The following is a 20,426-nucleotide window of genomic DNA, read 5'->3' as shown; positions in this document are numbered from 1 at the left end:
AGTGGTGAACTCTATGTCCCAAGAATCTTCTATTATTCTTTACACCTCATTTGTTGTAGTTGTTTTACATTGCATCACTTTAGTTTAAATTGTAGTATAATTCAACCAACAAACCTCTCTTTTGATCATTTGACCTACTAATCCAACATTGATTCCAAAATACCATTCATTTCCTATGGGACGATCCATACTTACTCTTGCTACATTAGTAGTTGGTGGTGGTAGTGGCATTCTACAAATTTAAACTTGGCCACATTCATATCACACCATAGTTGTGCTTTGGTTGTCCTTACGACAAAGGCTTACACCATAATAGTACCTAAACATTGAATGGAAGTGATGCTTATTTCTAAATTCTTTTGCATATGCCTCTTGTATAATTATATGAAAAAAGTTTCTAAGTCATTGAAACTAGATAATTCCTTCACATATTAAAAATAAGGCCTAGCCATAAAATGACTTTCCATAACAAAGGAATTCAGGAATTAAACAGAATTGCTAACATGGAAATGCATGTATATATAAGTAAGATGAGTAATTTTCAGTATGAATAGAACACATGTAGTGTAGCCTCTTCTCAATAAAATGTTCCATACTTAGGAAATTAGTTGATCTTGGAAATACAGCTAAATCTATTTTATGGCTCTACCTATGTACCTTTTTCCAAGTACTTAGCCTTTCCTCCTCTAAATGAATGATTCTTCACATGCTTGGATTTAGTTGTTCAGATGGCCATGTGTGGCCATTTGATTCCTTTCAAGCTTTTCAGTTTACTTAAAAAGGAAATTACAAGCCACTTCATGTGGCCATTTGATTCCTTTCTAGCTTTCCGATTTACTTGGAAAGGAAATTACTAGCCACTTCATGTGGCTGGTTGAAGCACTGTGGCTTTCCAGTCTTCATAGATGGAAAGGTAATACTCTCTCAAGTATACCCCATTCACTGGATGCTTGTGGGATCTTCTAGCTATGTCCATCAATCTATAAGCCCCTTTTCCAAGGACTTATTCAACTAAGTAAAGACCATCTCAATTAGGGGTCCATTTTCCAAATTCCTTGTCCTTGTATCCAGGTGGGAATTTGACTTGCCATACCAAATCTCCTTCAACAAATGACTTTATCATAACCTTCTTGTTATATACTCTCATTACTTTCTTCTTTTGTGCAATAACATAGTCTAAGGCATTAAGACGGAACTCATTAAGGTCTTTTAATTCTAACAATATGGCATGGTTGTAATCTACCAGAGTAAGCTTATTTTGAAAAGCCACCCTTGTAAATTTGATGGTCAACTCCATTGGAAGAATGACATCATGTCCATATGTAAGCATATATAGTGTGACACCCGTACTTGATCTCTTTGAGTTCTTGTAAGCCTAAAGCGCTTCAGAAAGTAGGTGATGCCATTGTTTTTTATGATTCTCAATTATCTTTTCAAGAATGTTAAGGATCACTTTGCTGTAAGCTTATGCCTATTTATTTGCTTAAGCAAAGTATAGAGTAGAACTAATCACTTGAATAACACATTCTGCACAATAATCAATTACTTTATTTCCAACAAAGGAAAGGCCTCTGTCAGTGGTGAGAGTCTCTGGAATTTCAAGCATATGTATAATGTGCTTCTTAATAAATCAATGACTATGGACTACTCACAAGTTACTAGCGAGATAGCTTCTACCCACTTTGTGAAATAATCTATTACAACCATAATATGGGTGTGGCCATCCGCGGACAGTGGTTTTATCTTTCCAATGAAGTCCAAAGCCCATCCTCTGAATGGCCATATTTTTACTATTGGTTGCATATTTATAGTTGTAACTCTTTAGACTGGACCATGTTCTTAACATACAACACAAGTTTTTGCAAACTTTATGCAATCTTTCAATATACCTTTCCAATAATAACTGTACATTTTAAGAAGCCATTTCTTTTTTTGATTCCTGCTTGATGAACTCCACATATTCCAAGGTGTAATTCGACCATCACTTTTATAGACTCATCACGGCCAAGACATCTTAGCAAGAGTCCATCTTCTTTATTCTTTTTGTAGAGATCTCTATTAATCAAGATATAATGTGGTGCCAAAAGCTACACCCTTTTGTCCATATTGGCACTAGGATTCTGTAGGAAGTGAATAATTAGTGTTCTCTAATCATTTAGATCTAATCCATCTATATCAACATTGAAAATCTGCCGCGTCTTCTTGACAAGTTTGCTTCTTTCTGGCTCGTCAACATGGAAATGTCTTGCCATCTCATGTCGTGACTCTAAAGAAGGAAGAGTCCTTCTTTTGATTGTGATCAAGGTTTCCTCCATACCTAGTGGGACTTTTACTCGAGAGGCTATTTGTGCTAGATCTTCAGCCTTCATATTCAAATGTCTTGGCCAATATTGGATTTGAACTTTTTCCACCTTTAGTTCTAGCAGAATTTCTAACCTAATGCTTAATGCCTCATACTCAGCTTGGTTGTTTGCATACTTGAAGTCGAAGAAGAAAAAAAATGTGGTTTTTCTTCCTTTTGTTGAAATGATGGCTATTCCAGCTCCTTCTTCACCGTGATTGCTTGATCCGTTAAATATGAGAGTCCAAGGTGAGCAGTTAAGGTAGAGATTATCCACCTCATCACAAACTTTTGAATCAGTCTTGGTAGAAGGATGGTCCGCTAGAAATTCTACCACTACCCTTCCTTTAACTGCCTTTTGCAAAATATACTTGAAAGAAAACTCCATTAAGGCTAATGACCACTTTCCAATACCTCCAATGATCAAAGGCATCGAGAGCATATACTTAATCAAATCTGTTTGAGAGATGATATACATGGCCACCAGTAAAATGTAGGTTCTCAATTTCATAGCCGCATAATACAAGAAAATGTACAACTTTTCAATCAAAGTGTACTGCTGTGAGATTTAAATGTACCACTCGCAAGTTTATGAATCTTTACAGATAAGGCTTACTTGTAAGGGTGTCGTACCCAAGGAACTTGTGTAAATTAAGTTTTTCAACAGATTTCTTAAATTCCAAACTAACTTGAAAATAGGATAATCAAATTGTGATGATCTATTCTAAATTAAATAAGTTTAAAAATGAGAACAATGATTGAATAGGATGTAGAAAATAGAGAGAGAGGACTAAGGGCATGACTTCACCATCAACATCGCATCACCAGTTAATTACATCAATTTATTAGAGATATAACATATACATGCATGGGGAATTAATCATGGCTACAAGCACATATTAATTTAGCTAGAAGATAATATAATTTAAAGCTAAGCATGAACTATCTTCGATTGGCATAAACCATCTACCTAACTACTTTACTCTGGGGTGTAGTATGGTCTATCTTTTCTAGGAATAATCCATCAAATCTATAGCATTATATTCAGAGAAAAACCATTGTGTAATCATATCATTCATAACTACAAGAAGTGAATGAGTTGTATTCAATCACAAGATTCAAATATCTAAGACAAGATAGAAAAATATTGGTAATTGAATTAAAACTTTAAAACTAATTCTTATTGAAAAGTCAATTAAAAATCCTATAGATTACACAATCATGCATGAATAATAATTATTCTCCAACAAATAAATATAATCAAACCAGTGATGCTAAGCTAGGGCTACATCACAACCCTAGCAAAGCATTTAGCCAAACATGACTGGAGTAGAATTCTTCATGGTTTAAGAAGACATCTTCACCACCATGGATTGATCCATTCTTGCTTCTTAATGCTTCTCTTCTGATCTCATCCTCAGGATCCTCTGTATGATGCCCTAATGATGTAGATAACTCCCTTTAAATAAGAGAAGATCAGCCCCAAAGTTCCTTTTTTCACATAGAAGACTTATATTGAAATTCTGCCAAACAAGGACTTCAAAATTCGTATAGACTTCCAGCCCAGTTTGACAAGGTAAATAGCTGTTTAATGAAATCCTCATGAAATACAAAATTGTAGCTCTTTGAATTTCCAGAATACTAAAATGAGTTCAAGTTACCAACTTTGGAGAAAGTTTCGTTGTTGGAGAAGGATTTTTCCTTTTCTTCTTCTTTCCATTCTTATTAACTTATGGCTTATCTTGGACTCTTTTCTAAGTCTAATTAGACTTGGATCTTGAACATTGCTCGGTCCCATGGATTATCATATTTTAAAGCTTGGAATCACTGGTCTTGACTGATTTTGCAATTAAGGCCCTGAAATAAATAAAAATAATAAAATAATGTAAAATCATAATAAAGTACTACTAAGAAAATAAAACATGCAAATTAAGGGGTTAAAATATACAACATTCAGTGCCTAACATGTACTTACATTCCACTGGAGTGACTACCTTATTTAGATAATAAATAGCTTGCTCTTTACGCTATTCATTGTTCTGAGCTAAAAGAGTCCCAATTGATTCATCGACGGCCAATAAGTATACCCTTAAGGCCGTTTTTTGACTGGAGGCATCATTACTGGAGGGTTGGCCTGGTAGCTTTTCAGCCCTTTAAATGCTTGCTGGTGCTGTTCTGTTCATTTTGAATTCTTCATCCCTCTTTAATTTCAGCAATGGAGAGAAAGTGTGAGTGTGGGTGCAATTTTTCACACCCGAACACTTAAGGAAATAAAAATAAGAAGAAATATAGGAAATATAGACAAGGCAACCAATGACTCTTGAAAGAAGAACAATGATGGGGATTTGATCCCTTTCATTCTCATTCATGCTTTATTTATAAGCTTTGTTTAAAGAATTACGTGGAGTGATTTTCTGGCTTTATTCCCAATCGTGGGTATTTATGCTTACTGATTATGTGCATGTTTTTATGGCAAGCGTTAGGGATTTATGGGCCAGCCGAGATTGGGTTACCCATTTGGATTTTATGTTAAGTAGAGCTTCCTTTACTTGATTGGGCTGAATCAGTAAGTGCATATGACTATTGTTGCTGGACCTCCAGCTGATGGTGGGCTTTTGGATGTTTTTAGTTTAGTAACGGGCTGCTCTTCTGCTGCCATGTGGAGCGCTATAATTGGTGGGTGTTGTTCCCTCTACATTTTGCCCCCAATTCCTTTTATGAATTTAATTCATATATAGAATTGTAACCGTTTTTGGGAAGTGGAGAAGTTTTTACGGATGTTACTTCCTATCATTACCATTTGTGCTGCTAATTTTGGGGTTTCATGATTACCTTTTCGTTATCTGCCTCTCTTTGCTTTTATATTATGTTCTTGTCATTTGGGCTTATGTATCTGTGATCCTGCTCTTGAGTTTTAGTGAAAGTTCGATTACTACTATATCATCTTCCTTCGTCTACCAAGGTTAGTCTTGCTTTTGTTCCCTCTCTCTTTCATTATGAGTCAAGGAAGTAGAGAATGAACTAATAGTGCTCATATGTCTGATTCTTAGTCAGGGACTACGGCGACGAGTTTGAGCAATTACGTCGAGGGTCCCATATCCTTTTGATGGACATTATGGAAAGCAAATCTTTTTCAATTGCTCAGTTGAGAAAGAAAAATCGTGTTCCTTCTGACGTTACCCTTAAGGAATATGACCATGACTTGAATTTTAGTACAGGCGAGGGTTTGGAGGAGGGCTAGATGCTCTTCTCTGCTTTACATTTTCCTGCCTTTCGATTTCCCCTAAATCCTTTCTACCTTCGGGTTCTGTCAATGCTGAATTTGGCTCCCCTTCAGGTTAACCCTATTTTTTTCCGCATTCTCTCATGTCTTTTTTCTCTAAAATGGTTTGATGTTTGACCTTGAATCTTGCCAATCTTTTATTTTGTTACACACTTAATAGAACGAAGGGTGGAGAGAGTAGATTCCACTTTCATTCTAGACCGGGTAGGGTTCTTTCCTCTCATCTTAGACTTCTGACAAATTATGGAAAGACAAAATTGTTAAAGTCGGAAGGGCGTGGCAATCTGCTTCCGCTCAAGATTCATTGATTCGATCGAGCTTTCATGCCCTATCCGTTCCTACGTTCAATGATTCGGGCGAGTCTTCTTGCTTTGTCTGTATCGTAAAGCATTTTTGTTACATTAATGACTTCTTAGGTCACGAGACTGACTTTTTCTGTTCGAAATTTGAAGATAGCTGTCGTGTTTATTTGCAGGAAAGAGTTTGAAGTGACATTCCTTCTGCCAGGGTCCTCCTCTCCTTTTCTCTTCTTGAGTTAATCTTTAAGGATTCTCCAGTGATCGTTTAAAATCCTAAGGAGACCATAGACCTTGACACTTCTGATTCTGAGGCTAGCCCCTTATCGCCTTCCCCTCTTTCCCTTATCAATCAGTGATGGAACTTCCTCCTCCAAAAGCTCGTATGACTAAGAAGGAGAGAGAGGCAGCTGCTAAGTTGCTGCAGGAGAGAAAAACATCATTGTTGAGGCGAGTAAGCTATCCTCCTCTCAAAAATAGAAAGGAGTTCAGTAAGGGACTAAGCATTCTTCCGCGAAGGATAATTCTCCTTCGAAGCACCCAAAATTTATGGCTGGGGCTTTGAGGTGAAAAAGTGCCCTAATTTCTAGCGCTGCTGACGTTGCTGGGGGTAACTTCACGGGGTCTGTTGAAAAGTGGTTCCCTGAAATGCTGAAAGCCGATGGTTCTCCGATCACCATTTGCGATTTTGGAGGTGAAGACCTGGAAATGCTAATGGGTTTAGCCAGAGGGATGTGGCCACTTAGGGACTAGATTTTACAGCAATAGATGAGTGTCGACAATATGCTATTTCTTGCTCCGAAGTCTATAATGGAGGTAACCTCTTCCAACTCCTCTTTCTTTCTTTTTACCTATCTTAGTTTCTTGACAATCTTGAGTTATTTCTGCACAGAGCTCTTTTTTGATGTTCGCTTTTATGAAGAAGCTATCAGCCGACTCCCTTCAGGCAAACCAGTCTGCCGCCTTTCAAAAGAGGGTGAGTCTTTTGGAAGCTTCTCTTACCGAGGAGAAGAAGAAGAAGATCCAGTAGCTTAACTTAATTGAGTATTTTGACAAGAGGGCCAAGGAACATAAAAACAAAGCGGTTGAGCTTGATTTATAGCTCGGGAAAGCGAATTCTCTTATTCAAACCTGTAAGGATGGGGGTTTGTGAATCTTCGCTATGCCAAAGGCTTCAGGCTTGGTTTTACTCAAGGGCAGTTTCCTTCTGAGGAGAGAGATTATGGTGATGCTGATGAGAGTGATACTGAGCAGCGCTCTTGGTCACCGGTGAATATGCTGAATCCTCTGCTGGCCCTAGGGAAATTGAGTTTGCTGCTCTATTAAAGGGCGAGGCTACTGAGGTTTTGCCTCCTCTCTAATACCCTTCGGGCTCTCAAGGGTTACCTCATTTGGCACTTAATGCCCTTGTCTCTGCTCTAGCTAAGGTTGAATTGGTTGATTCTTTCACATAGAGGTTCAATGTAGAAGGTAGGGCTGAGCTAAGAATGACCTTGCATAGTTTTTATTCATGTATTTCTTTCCTTCTTTTTTTTTTTTTTTTTTTTGAGGTGTTGGGTATGCCCTTCTTCTTTTGTAGAAGCTCCCATTTCTTTAAAAATATGAATGTTTCTTTTGTAATCCTTGAGATTGCTTTTGCTTGAGCTTTTCCTTACGATTTGATCTTGATATACTTATTTGTTTTTGCGATCAGTTTTTCTGTGGCCATTCGACTTTTTGCACTTTAACCAATTTCCTAAAAAAATTTGATCCGGTAATCAATTTTTATGGGCTTCACCCACTTTTTACGATCGGCACTTGTGATTGTTCAGTTTTTTAGACTTGATCGGGCGTTCAGAAGTTAGGACCTTCACCTACTCTTGTGATCGGCTATAGGGGCCATCCAGTTTTTGGGGAATTCTTCTGATCAAGTCTGATCAGGCATTCAGTTCTTGGGACCTTTTCCTATTTTTGCGATCCGCTCTTGTGACCGTTTGGTTTTTTGGGCTTGATCGATTTTCTGATTAAGTCTGTTTGAGCGTTCAGCTCTTGGGCCCTTCGCCTATTTTTGAGATCTGCTCTTGGAGCCATTTAGCTTTTTGGGAATTCTTCTGATCAAGTCTAATCAGTCATTCAGTTCTTGGGACCTTCGCCTATTTTTGTGATCGGCTCTTATGATCGTTCAGCTTTCTGGACTTGATCAATTTTCTGTTTAAGTCTGTTCGGGCATTTGGCTCATGGTGCCTTTGCCTATTTTTGCGATCGGCTCTTATAACCGTTTGACTTTTTGGACTTGATCAATTTTTTGATCAAGTCTGTTCGGGGCATTCGACTCTTGGCGCCTTCGCCTACTTTTACGATCGGCTCTTGTAACCGTTCGGCTTTTTAGACTTAATCAATTTTTTGATCAAGTTTATTCGCGCGTTCGGCTCTTGGGCCTTCCCCTATTTTTGCAATCGGCTCTTGTAACTGTTTGGCTTTTTGGACTTGATCAATTTTCTGATCAAGTTTATTCTGCTTAAGCCACCGGGGTTAGAATAGCTGAAATGCCGTGCCGATCAATCTTATCATAGGCCGCCTTGGTCAGAACTGACCAGGAGAAGAAAGACGTGTCAAAGACAGACTCATGAGCAACTAAAAGGCGTGAATATCTCCTGATAAATCTAGCTTGGACCTGGTCGGGGTTGTGCCGGTGGTGGTGAAGGAGACTGTATATGCTTAGCCTCATCTATCGATGAAGAAGATGAGGATGTGGATGTAGAAGAGGCAGAGCACTCGGACTGAGCTGGAGCTGGCTCCTCAGTTTCCTCTACACGCAGTCTCACTCTGCGCTGATACTGCCGACGGGCAATAGTCTTGACTCGAGCTATGGCCTGCAAAAAGAAAAGAAACACTTGCAATTGTTGTCAGTAATAGGTATAGCATATGAAATATAGAATTGAAGCATAACAAATAAAAACATGTTTGTCAAGTTAAGATAGACAACTTTGAATAAATTACATGAATCTATGCAAGTGATATTGCAGTTAGGTATAGAGAGTGACTAAGTGAAACATGCTAGATATGATAGAACAAAATGCAACCAATGTGGAAAACACAGGCATTGGGCATAAATTGGATAGTATGAAACATAAAAGATGGTATGCAAGATAGGAAAGTTTGATTAATCATGAAAAAGATAAGATCGATCCAAGTTGGATCGATTATAAGATGGTTGAGATCGATCTTTCTCTGATCGATCAGAGAAAGAGTGTGATCGATCAAACTCTGTAAAAAAACACAAACAATCACAGATCTGTGACGTGGACAACAAGGGGGCACCCGAATATGCTCAAGGGCCCCTCCACACCTCAACAAATCAATATTGGTCACTTAAATAGGCACGTAACCCCTAAAATCAAAATCAGAACAAAATATATACATATATATACACACATGCTTCAAAGCTTCAAAAATGGCAACAAGTAAATATGAAAGTTGTAGATCTAAAATGGCAACATCTAAAACATGCGGGTCAACTTAAAAATGAAAAGAGGGAACCCAAAAACTTACCAAAATGAGAGGAGAGAAGCAAACCGAGAGAAAGATGAGATTGGGATCACGAAATGGAGTTTTGAAGCCTTGGGATGTCGCCGGAGGTTCACTAGAGGTAAGGAAGAAGGCGAAACAGTGGTGGGAAAAAAGGAGGGCCTGAGATCGATGTTGAAATCGATCCAAATTACCTTTGGGTCATATTTTTAAAAACTGTTCCGACGAGTTCGATCAATCACTTGGGAATTAGATCGATCGAACTACGATCGATTATGAAGGAAGTCAGATTAATCAAACCTAAAAACGAAAAAGTATTTTTGAAAATTATTATTATTATTATTATATATATATATATATATATATATATATTTAAAAAAATTAAAATTAAAAGGTAAATTAAATTTTTTTTGAATTTTTGGAAAATAAAACAAATTTCAAAAAATATTCATGGATTTTTGGAAAATAAAAGTAAAAATAAAACAAAATTCTATTTGATTTTTGATTTTTTTATTATTATTATTTCTTATTTTTTTAAAATTCAAAATTTAAAAAGAAGTCAAGGTCAACAGGAAGCACATAGATCGATCGAGACTCAATCGATCCAACAGGTGAAAACCCGCAGACATGTTCGAACGATACATAGTGAGGTGATTTTTTTTTTATGGTTTCAAAATTTTTCTAAGTATGGGACACAGATCGATCTAAGGAAAATCTAAATCGATCTTGGAACACTCAGATCAATTGAAAGTAAAGTTCGCATGATACACAGAGAGCTGGAATATGCAGGAAATTTACGCACGATGGGACAGAGAGATGATTGGATGCAGAGATGATTGTTCGATCGATCTGACTTTTTTTCAGATCGATCGAACAGACACTAAATGTCTAATTCGAAACTGAAAGTGCAAGCATTCTCAATCAAAGTTCTTAACAATGTGATGAACCCAGAACATATCTAGACGACGCAAGAAATGAAAAGTAAAATAAAAATGAGGGAGGAATAGGGTTGTAAACCCTACGAAGCACTAATGTTTAATGTATCTAGCAAGACGTTGGGCTCTTTTAGCCCGGATCAAAACTCTTGTTGTGCATCCCTTCCTTAGTGGGGGTGAAAAGCACTTTAAATCCCACCCAACAAATAGTTCCCTAAAGAACTTGTTGGATTTGATTCAGAGGAGATTGATAGTCCTTTGTCTATACAATTCTTGGGCTTCCATGCCCTTTTAACACTTATTTTAAAAACATTTTCCTTAGAGTCTTTTTGGAAACTCCATTGACAAGCAAAGACTCATGTTATTCAAGTTCATTTTTAATACATTTTCCCACAACACACACTTCTTCATGCTTGTCCATTGAAGTCGAGGTTAGATTAAATATGTTTAACTTCACTTTCATGTGACTAAATGAGATTTTCATTATCCCCATCCTACAATTTATGTTGGCATTTGCGGTTGCCAAGAAAGGATGGCCAAGGATAATGGGAATTTGGCTCTTGGGATTCAGAATCGGTTCCGTGTCAATGACGATGAAATCAACCGGGAAAAAGAACTTATCAATCTTGATCAATACATCCTTAATAATACCCCGGGGCTTTTTGATGGATCAGTCGGCAAGTTGCAAAACTACTGCGTCGGTTTAGAATCTCCTAAGCCCAATTTAACATATATCGAGTACGGAAGAAGGTTAACACTTCCTCCTAAATCAAGAAGAGCCCGATTAATGACATGGTCACCAATGATGCAAGAAGTAGTAGGTGAACCGGGATCCTTAAATTTTAGGAGGGTGTTGTGTTGAAAAATATAGCTTACTTGCTCGATCAAAACCACTTTCTTTGGTGCTTGGCCTTTGTTCTTCCCCTTTTGGGTGCAAAGATCTTTCAAAAATTTGGTATAAGCCAGAATTAATTTAATTGCATCTAAGAGCGGAAGATTGATCTTCACTTGCCAAAACATTTCAATGATTTCGTTGGCTTTGCCTTGTTGTTTTTTAAGAGAATTGGATCCTTTCAAGGCATCTAGAAATGGAGCTCTTGGCTCAAAAACCTTTTTATAGTCTTTTTTCACAAAATCTTCAACATAAGAATTTTTCAAATCATTTTTCAGCACTTTTTCAACAAAGGGTTCATGCACATGCAATGAATGAGGAATAGAACGGGATGGGTGTCAACTTTTGGTTGCACTAGTTCACTCTCTTCATTTGATTCACCAATTTGGTTGTCAACGATTTTCCCACTTCTCAAGGTTGTCACCGCATTGGCATGCTCGATTGTGTGACCTACCGATGAGGATTTGGTTTCCACAACAAATTATTGCTTTGGTGGGGTATTTAGAGACATCTTCCCTTTCTCTCTAATATTCAAGGCACTAGCTATTTGCCCGACATAGGTTTCTAGCTTAGCAATGGATTGGGAATGAGAGTGAAGCAATTGAGTGTTTGCCTTTAGAGTACCCAAAGTGGTCAACACTTTTTCCTCAAAAGTGGGACTTCTAGTATTTCCTTGAGAGTAAGACGATTGATTAGGAAAATGAGAGTTTGATAATTGGTTTCCATGTGATGATTGAAAAGATAATCTATAACCTTGGGAACCTTGGCTTTGTATTGGGGGTGGAACATGCTTTCCTTGAAAACCACCTTGGGGAGGGTTTGAGCCTTCCCCTTGGCTTTTTCAAGAGAAGTTTGGATGGTTCCTCTAACTAGGATTGTAATGTGTGCCATAGGGATTATTCCCTTGGTTGACAAATGCAGCATTCACTTGTTCATGGTTCTCACTTTACACATGTCCATGGGGACATTTGGAAGTAGAATGTAAGACACTAGAACAAGTTATCCAAGATTCATTAGATGAATGATGAACATGATTTGGAGAAGAAGGCACTTGATTCGCCGAATTTTGGTTGATCAAAAATTAATCAAACCTTTGAGATAAGGATTTCACCTTGGCGGCTATGCTATTGGAATTGTCAACTTGATATAAGCCGACATTCTTCATTCCACCTAAATTTCTACCATTTTTAGAGGCAAAGATCTATGCATTGAATTCTCACACATGCTTTCATATAGACGCCACATATCATCCTCATGCCTATCAAGATAAGAAACACCCACAGAAGCATCAACCATTCCTTTAACATTATCCGACAAAATTTTGAAGAAAAATTGTGCCAATTGTCATTTAGGAATGTCATGATGTGGACACTTCCTAAGCAAGTCATTGAGGCACTTCCATGCCTCATGAAATAATTCCCCATCCTCGTGAGAAAATTCACGAATGGAAGTTCTCATTGTATTGGTCTTTGAAACTGGATATTACTTTTTCAAGAACTCTTACTACATTTCTGCCCAAGTTATCGAAAAAGGCCTAAGATTGTTGAACCAATATTTTGCCTTATCTTTAAGGGTAAAAGGAAAAAGGTAAAGTCTTAACACTTCTTCTGGCATGTCCGTGTATTTCACGGTGGAACACACTTCAAGAAACTCATCTAATTGCTTGTAAGGTTCTTCATTTGGAAGTCTATGATAATTGGGAAGCATTTAAATGGTTTGTGGCTTAGTTTCATAGTGATATGCTCTAAATTGGGGCAATTGAATGCATGTAGGTGCATTATATTCATTTATCACATAATGATCACACAAAGCAACAGGAGGATTCATAACCGGTGGTGCTACATGAACACCTTGATGGCCTTGCATGATGGGAGGTTGTGGAGCAAAAATTGCCCAAGGCATTCCCAATGGAACTTAGCCTTGTTGTTATGGTGGAATGTATGGTCTTACCATGCCTAATGGGACTTGAATGTTGTCATGATGCACATTAAGGTGGAAGATGCCTTGTTGGTCTATGTGACCAAGGTCTTCCACACAGTCCTCATTGATGTCTTCCATTAATGAAATGGAATGACTAGAATTACGCCTTCCCTTAGAATTATGAACAATGGATTCAAGATTCAAATTAAGTCAGACAAGAGTAGGATTTAATAATCTACGACCATGCATGCACAAACAAAACAAAAACAAGCAACAAGCAAGTAGCAATCACTTTTCCTCCGCAACAAATCAACAATCAACAATCCTCCACATACAATGATCCCATACTCCCATGCTTTGAACAATATACAAGAAAAATTAAATTGCCTCCACGCGGGCTCATGATCTATCTAAGAATTTAAAAAATTACTACCACGTGGGCTGACGATTTAACTAGAGATTGAGTTAAAAAGAGCTCACAAAGGGTTATTAAGTAACTTCAATTTATTTTTTGATTTTTCAAGTCTTGCTATGCTTTGTAATTTTTTTTTAGAATTTTGGCCTTTTTATGCTTAGCTTAGCTCCTTGCTTTTCAATTCTCCCTTGCTTCACTTCTTTCTGCTTAATTCACCTACCCAATCAAGAACAAACACAAAGTAATCAAAATAAAATAAAGTAAAAACACGATCAAAAGAGTACTAATTCCTAATTGTTTCCAAAATATGGTGGTGCCAAATCCTCAGCAATGACGCCAAAACTTGGTGTTTGTCGTGGGGCAACCAATTAAAACATGTTAAAAAGTGGCCAAGTTTGAATTTATAAAGTGCCACTACTACCTCTAACTACTAATATAGCTAGGGTGAGTAGGGATCGTCCCAAGGGATAGGAAGCAATATTGATATGGAAACAAGGTCGGATTAGTAGGTCGAGTGATCAAAAGGTGGTTTGATTGGTTAATTAAACTATAATGTTAAACAAATTCAATAAAAAATAATTAAAGTAAATAAAGGGTAAAGAACAAGATAGAGGGATCTTGGGATTTAGAGGTCACCACTAAACATCACCTTTTAAGATACTCAATGTGTAATGAATGAGGGGAAATATAAGTTGCAATGCTAATATGTGTAACCGATTGAATCAACAAGCATGGATGACTAATTAAGTATACATTGTCTTGCCAACCTAATGAATAGCACAATATATCAAACCAAGCCATTATTCTTTCCTTTATGCTCACAATCAAAACACATTAACAAGCTAGCGAATTATACTACTTGCATTCATAAGCATGGAACATGAAACAATAAGCATGGAACATGAAACAATAAGCATGGAACATGAAACAAAAAGCATGGATTGTCGTCCCATCTAAAAAAATAAGATAACTACACTACAACTAAACTAAGGACATGAAAATTAAACTAATTCAACTAAGGTAGAGGCACAATCCATTAAGAAATGAGTATGAACCATCAAACAAGCCATAAAAGTATTCCATTAAAGCACCATGCCTTGACAATCTCTAGATTCATAGCATCAACACACATAAACATGCATCAATATCACAAAACTAAGAGATAAATACATGAACATCTATTTTAGCATACATAGACATATGAATAGAATGAAATGATCAATTGGAAGTACTAAACAACACAAATCATTGTTAAAACAAGATTTATATAAAAATCAAATGTCAAAACAAGAATTACAACATAAATCCCCTCAAAATACAAAACATCAAGATCTAGAAGGCATACTTAGGGCTAACTCTAGCCCCAATAAGATGTTTAGCCACTCATTGATGCAGTCATCCAACCCTCAAGGGCCATCTCCATGGTAGGAATGATCTTCTTGATGGACACCATAGATGAATGCAAGAACTCCTAAATGATATGCATCTCTCTAATCTTTAGACTCCTCTAACCTCTCTCTCTAAGATTGTGTGTATTTCTAAGATTGTATATGTGTAAAATTGCTCAAGATCCTTATATAGGTAGCTCAAATGTCACACCCAATGGTCAGGTTTTGTGCACTAGGCCCCCTTCAATGATTGCACCATGAGCCATCTTTTAATGAGCTGGACTCTGTTTTTTTTTTTTTCGAACTTGAGGAGGTTCGATCAATAGAATTCTGATGAGATCGATTAAAGTATGGCCAGATCAATCAAAGTATGGCCAAATCGATTAAACTTTGGCGGCGCCCTTTTAGAATAAGATAAATCTAAGATATTTTTAGGATATTTTGGGAAAAAGAAAAAAGTGGTAGGTGGGGATAAGATCAAAGAAGTTAGATTGATCGAAAGGATGTTGAATCGATCGAAGATGAAAATTCTTAAGGATAAAGACAAGGTGTTTGATCCATCTTGGCGAGGCTGGATCGATCATTATAAGATTGATCGAATATTGGTCTGATCGATCGAAGCTTGTTATTTTCCACCACTTTGCTCCTTTCTTCCATTTAGCTTGAGATTGCTTATTTTATGCTCTAATTTGGCTGAATTAACTTATTTTGGGAATAAGCGCCTGAAAAAAGGCAATAACATGAAATTAGTCTAAAACGGGAAAATAAGATGGATAAAGGTTCTAGAATACTCAAGCTTAAGGGCTTTAAATGTACACTTTTCAGTGCTCGTCAATTGGGTTTACAACCAACAACGTTGATTTCACCAACCCTTTGTAGCTTATGGGCTTGCTTGAGCTAAATCCTATAAGAATTTTCTGGTTGTTCGTCTCCCTCTGGACGTCCATAAAACGTATTGATTACCCAGATAGGATGGTTTTCTGTTACTGCCTTTGGAGTCAGTCGAGTTCGCTCATGTTGCCTCTGTTGTCCTGGTTTACTTAAGTAGTCTGCTAATTCACCTTTGGCTATCAGTGTTTCCAGTTGTCTTCTCTAGCTCTTGCAATCATTAGTTAAGTGGCCGAAATCACTATGAAACGCATAGTGCTTACTTTGGTCTCTCTGCTCCATTGGTTGTCTAATCGGTGGTGGGATCTGAAAATGTTTCTAGCCTTAGTCTCTTGATACAGTTTGGTCATAAGTGCTGAAAAGTGTGCATTTAAACCCCTTAAGCTTGAACATTCTAGGACCATATTCTATCTTATTTTCCCGTTTTAGTGTAATTTCATGTTATTTCCCTTTTTAGGCACTTATACCCAAAATAAGTCAATTCAGCTAAATTAGAGCATAAAGAATGCAATCTCAAGCTTAGTGGAAGAAATGAGCAAAGTGGAAGCAAAGTGGTGAAAAACAGCCTCTTCGATCGATCGAACTAAGCTCTGATCGATCACACAGTAATCGTTCCAACCATACCATGATGGATCGAGCCTTTTGTCCTTATCCTCAAAAAATTTCCCTTTTCGATCGATCCAACATTCCTTCGATCGATTGAAAATTTTTGATCTTATCCTCACCTACCACTTTTGTCATTTTCCCAAAATATCCCAAAAATATCTCGGCTTTGTCTTTATTCTAAAAAGGCGCCGCCATAATTCGATCTATCGAAACACACTTATATTCAATCGAACCTCCTCAAGTGCGAGAAAAATAGAGTTCCAGCTAATTAATAGGTGTGCTGGTGGTGCAATCATTTAGAGGTCCTAGTGCACGAGGTCCGACCATTGGGTGTGACATTTGAGCTACCTATATAAGGATTTTGGCCATTTTTATGATATAGAGACTTTAGAGGGGAACCATATACACAAGAGAGGCTGGAGGAGTCTAGAGATTAGAGAGAGATACACACCATTTGGGAGAGTTCTTCCACTCATCTAGGGTTTCCATCAAGGAGAAGAAGATCATTTCTACCATGGAGATAGCCCTTGAGGGTTGGATAACTACATTAATGAGTGGCTAATCCATTCTCTTGGGGCTAGAGATAGCCCTAAGCATGCCTCCTTGACTTTGATGTTTTGTAATTAAAGGGGATTTGTGTTGTAATTATTGTTTTGACATCTTATATATATAAATCATGATTCTATAATGATTTGTGCGGCTTAATACTTTCAATTGATCATTTAATTCTATACATATGTCTATGTATGCTAGGATGAACGTGATGAGCGCTGAATATATGCATATTCGAGCCCCTAAGTACATATATGTTAGGGCCGAAAGTGATACTTTTATCCATAATTAGACAAATTTATGTTTAATGTGTGTTTATAGGTACTTTCCTAAATAAATGGTTAAAACTGGGACTTTATGATGATATCGAAGCTTATAGAATCATTATCGGTCATTCAGAGCAAGCCAAGAGCTGAATTGGTTAAGTTTGAGGCAATTGAAGCCTTAGAGCTCGAGCCCAAGTGTTGAGGGTCGAGCATCACAACAAAGAAGAGAAAAAAAGTCAACAAGGCCCAAATGCTCGAGCCTTAACCAAGGGTGCTTGAGCCTTGACCTTAATGCTCGAGCATGAGGCGTCAGAAATAAAAAGAGTTGATTTAAATAAAAGGCTATACTCCCAAGTCTCGTACCTCACCTCTAGGATCGAGCACCATCCATAAAGGATCGAGCATCATCTATTGATGCTCGAGCATTGAGCCCCAGATGCTCGAGCCAAATACCTAGTGCTCGAGCCTATAAAGCTTGGATCGAGCAATGTTAAAGGAGTTCAACCCCAAAAATATTCTAAGTGTTGAAGAAAAGGACGTTTCAAAAAATTATTGAAGAAAATTGGCTAAGTGTAAATATGATGATCGAGCACCATTTATTGAAGCTCGAGCATCTATCCAGAGAAGCTCGAGCAATGTTCTTTATGCTCAAGCATGAACCCTAAAGCTCGAGCATCCGTTCCTAAAGCTCGAGCCTTCCATGACACGTTAGATTAAAAACTGCGGGATTACTCTCTTTATCAGCTGTATCTCATCCCAATTGGGCCAGAAGACCTAAAAGCCCACCAAATATTATTTTCTTCTATAAAAGAAGGTACAACCCTTGATAGAAGGGGTCTGAAATTTCAATCGCTTTTGAGGGTGTTATTCAGAAGGCTAAAGGTGTGGTGTCTTTTAGGGTTTCTACAACCTTGAAAATATAGATCTTGAGAAGAGAAGTACAGTCCATGACGATGGAGATGAACTCAACACAGATGCTATCCAGTCTCATCATGAGTAGCTAAACCCTTTCTTAAGGCACTGATGTAACCCAACCTAAATATTATGGTTTGATTGTTTTAACTCTAGGATTAATTTTAGTATATGTATTTTCTTGATTATATGACTATGAGCACTTGAGACAACTCAAGTAGTTTTCATACTTTAATAGATTATAAACTGTTACTACCTTGTTTTAAATGTAATGGTTTGTACTCTATTCCCAACCTATCTTGTTATACAGTATCTGGCGGAGCCCTGCCGAACATAAGAATAGAGGTCATGTAATGGTACTTTAATGTTTTTTACAAAAGAACGTTTTCATAATATATGCTTAGGAAAGGTGGTTCATTCACAAAGTAGTTAAAGCAGGTAGAGTAGGTAGGTGGATAGTCCACGCTAACCGCAGATAGGTTATAGTTAGCTAATATTGTAAAACATCTTTTTTTAAAACCTGAATTGAATGAATGTTATTGAGTTCAATTCTTTTGGAAAATATCATTGTTAAATTCCCAAAGTTAGTATAATTAATCATAATATGACAGTTGTGGTGAAGTCAAAGCCCTTAGACTCTCTCTCTCTGATCATTTAAATTAGTTTATTCTGTTATTTAAATATTGTGCTATAATTTTAGTTTGCTAATTTGTGACAACCAATAATTTTTCCAACCAAGTTGCTTATAAACCAATAAAACTAAATTGAACACTGAATATAAATCTCATCTCCCTATCGATTCGACTGCCTTTCTACGTAGAACTATCATACACAATATCGTTCGATTGTGAGAGACACATCAATTTTTGGCGCCATTGCCGGGGAGATTAGTTTTTATTTTAGTTTTTAATTAGTTATTTTAGTTTACCAGTCTTTGGACTTTCTAATATCTCATCTTACTTCTTTTTCTTTTTAGGTACATGTTAGCAATGAGGGCAAAGACGCTTAAGGGAGAAAAAGCTTCGGATTATTTAACCTTTTCGTGAGTTCTTACTGTTTTCTATTGCTTGGAATATTTTATTTTTGCTACTGTTTAGATTAGTGGAACCAGTGCATGTTAACTCACCATAATCGGACAACACCTTTAGTGCATGATCCTGAAATAGAGCGAACTCTTAGGCAATTAAGAAAGCTTAAGAAACATTTAAATTCAATACGAAGTTCCTCTGATAATATAGCTGAACAACGTAATGCACCGGGTAATAATGGTAATGGGAATGGAGAATAGGTTCCACCTATCCCTCCACAACCATAATTGAGGGACCATTTTATTCTTACTACATATACTTCCCCTTCGTGCTTTGTTTTTCGGGATGCTGATGCAGCCCATTCTGAGATCAAGCCAGCTATGATCCAAATGCTTCCTACCTTTCATGGGTATGCAACAGAGGATCCTTATAAGCACTTGGATGTGTTTTTGGAATTATGTTCAACTACTAAGTTGACCACTCTAACCAATGATTCATTCAGAATGCATCTTTTCCAGTTTTCTCTCAAAAATAAAGCAAGAAGTTGGTTGCAGTCCCTTACAACAAATTACATATCTACATGGGACATATTACAACAAGAGTTCTTGAAGAAGTACTACACTGTGGGTAAAACTGCACAAATAAGCAGAGAAATCATGGTATTTTCCCAAATCCCGAGAGAACAGCCCCATGATGCTTGGGAGAGATATAATGATCTTCTGCAAAAGTGTCCACACCATGATATTGCTTAATGGTGCTTAATACAGATCTTATATGATAGTCTTACAGACTCTTATAAAAATATGGTCGATGCTTCTAGTAATGGAGCTTTTCTGCGTAAGAGTCCGGCTGATGCTTGGGAACTGTTTGAGGCCCTAATAGAAAACTCAGTGTAACATGCTTCTTCCTCTAGGTCTAGGTGTTCACTTGGAATGCATAAGGTTGAAAAAATTTATGAGGTAGATAAATCTAGTGAGTTAGCCACTCAAATAGAAGCCTTGAACTGTAGGTTCGATCAAATTTTATCATCTGGCTTTGCTCCTGTTGCTAATCCACAAATTGCCTTACCCAAGGAAGTTTGTTCAATCTGTGTTAATCCAAACCATGCTGCTGATGCTTGCCCTATGCTGGGATAATCATCTGAGATCCTACAGGAGCAAGTGAATGCTGCATTCTCTAAACCAACCTATAATCCAT

At 37.3% G+C, this 20,426-nt stretch overlaps 1 non-coding gene across 1 annotated transcript; it reads left to right on the top strand.

Annotated features, from left to right (window-relative positions):
* Window positions 1-12,608: 12,608 nt before the first annotated feature.
* On the top strand, window positions 12,609-12,715 carry LOC132301940 (small nucleolar RNA R71). Its single transcript, XR_009480684.1, has one exon. It is a non-coding gene; the product is annotated as a small nucleolar RNA R71 (small nucleolar RNA).
* The last annotated feature ends 7,711 nt before the right edge of the window (window positions 12,716-20,426 follow it).

This window comes from Cornus florida, unplaced genomic scaffold, assembly GCF_030987335.1.
Source record: "Cornus florida cultivar Cherokee Brave unplaced genomic scaffold, ASM3098733v1 CherokeeBrave_3.0.0_Hap2_Chr03, whole genome shotgun sequence".
Lineage (NCBI taxonomy): Eukaryota > Viridiplantae > Streptophyta > Magnoliopsida > Cornales > Cornaceae > Cornus > Cornus florida.
This window is presented reverse-complemented; position numbering and strand designations above follow the sequence as displayed.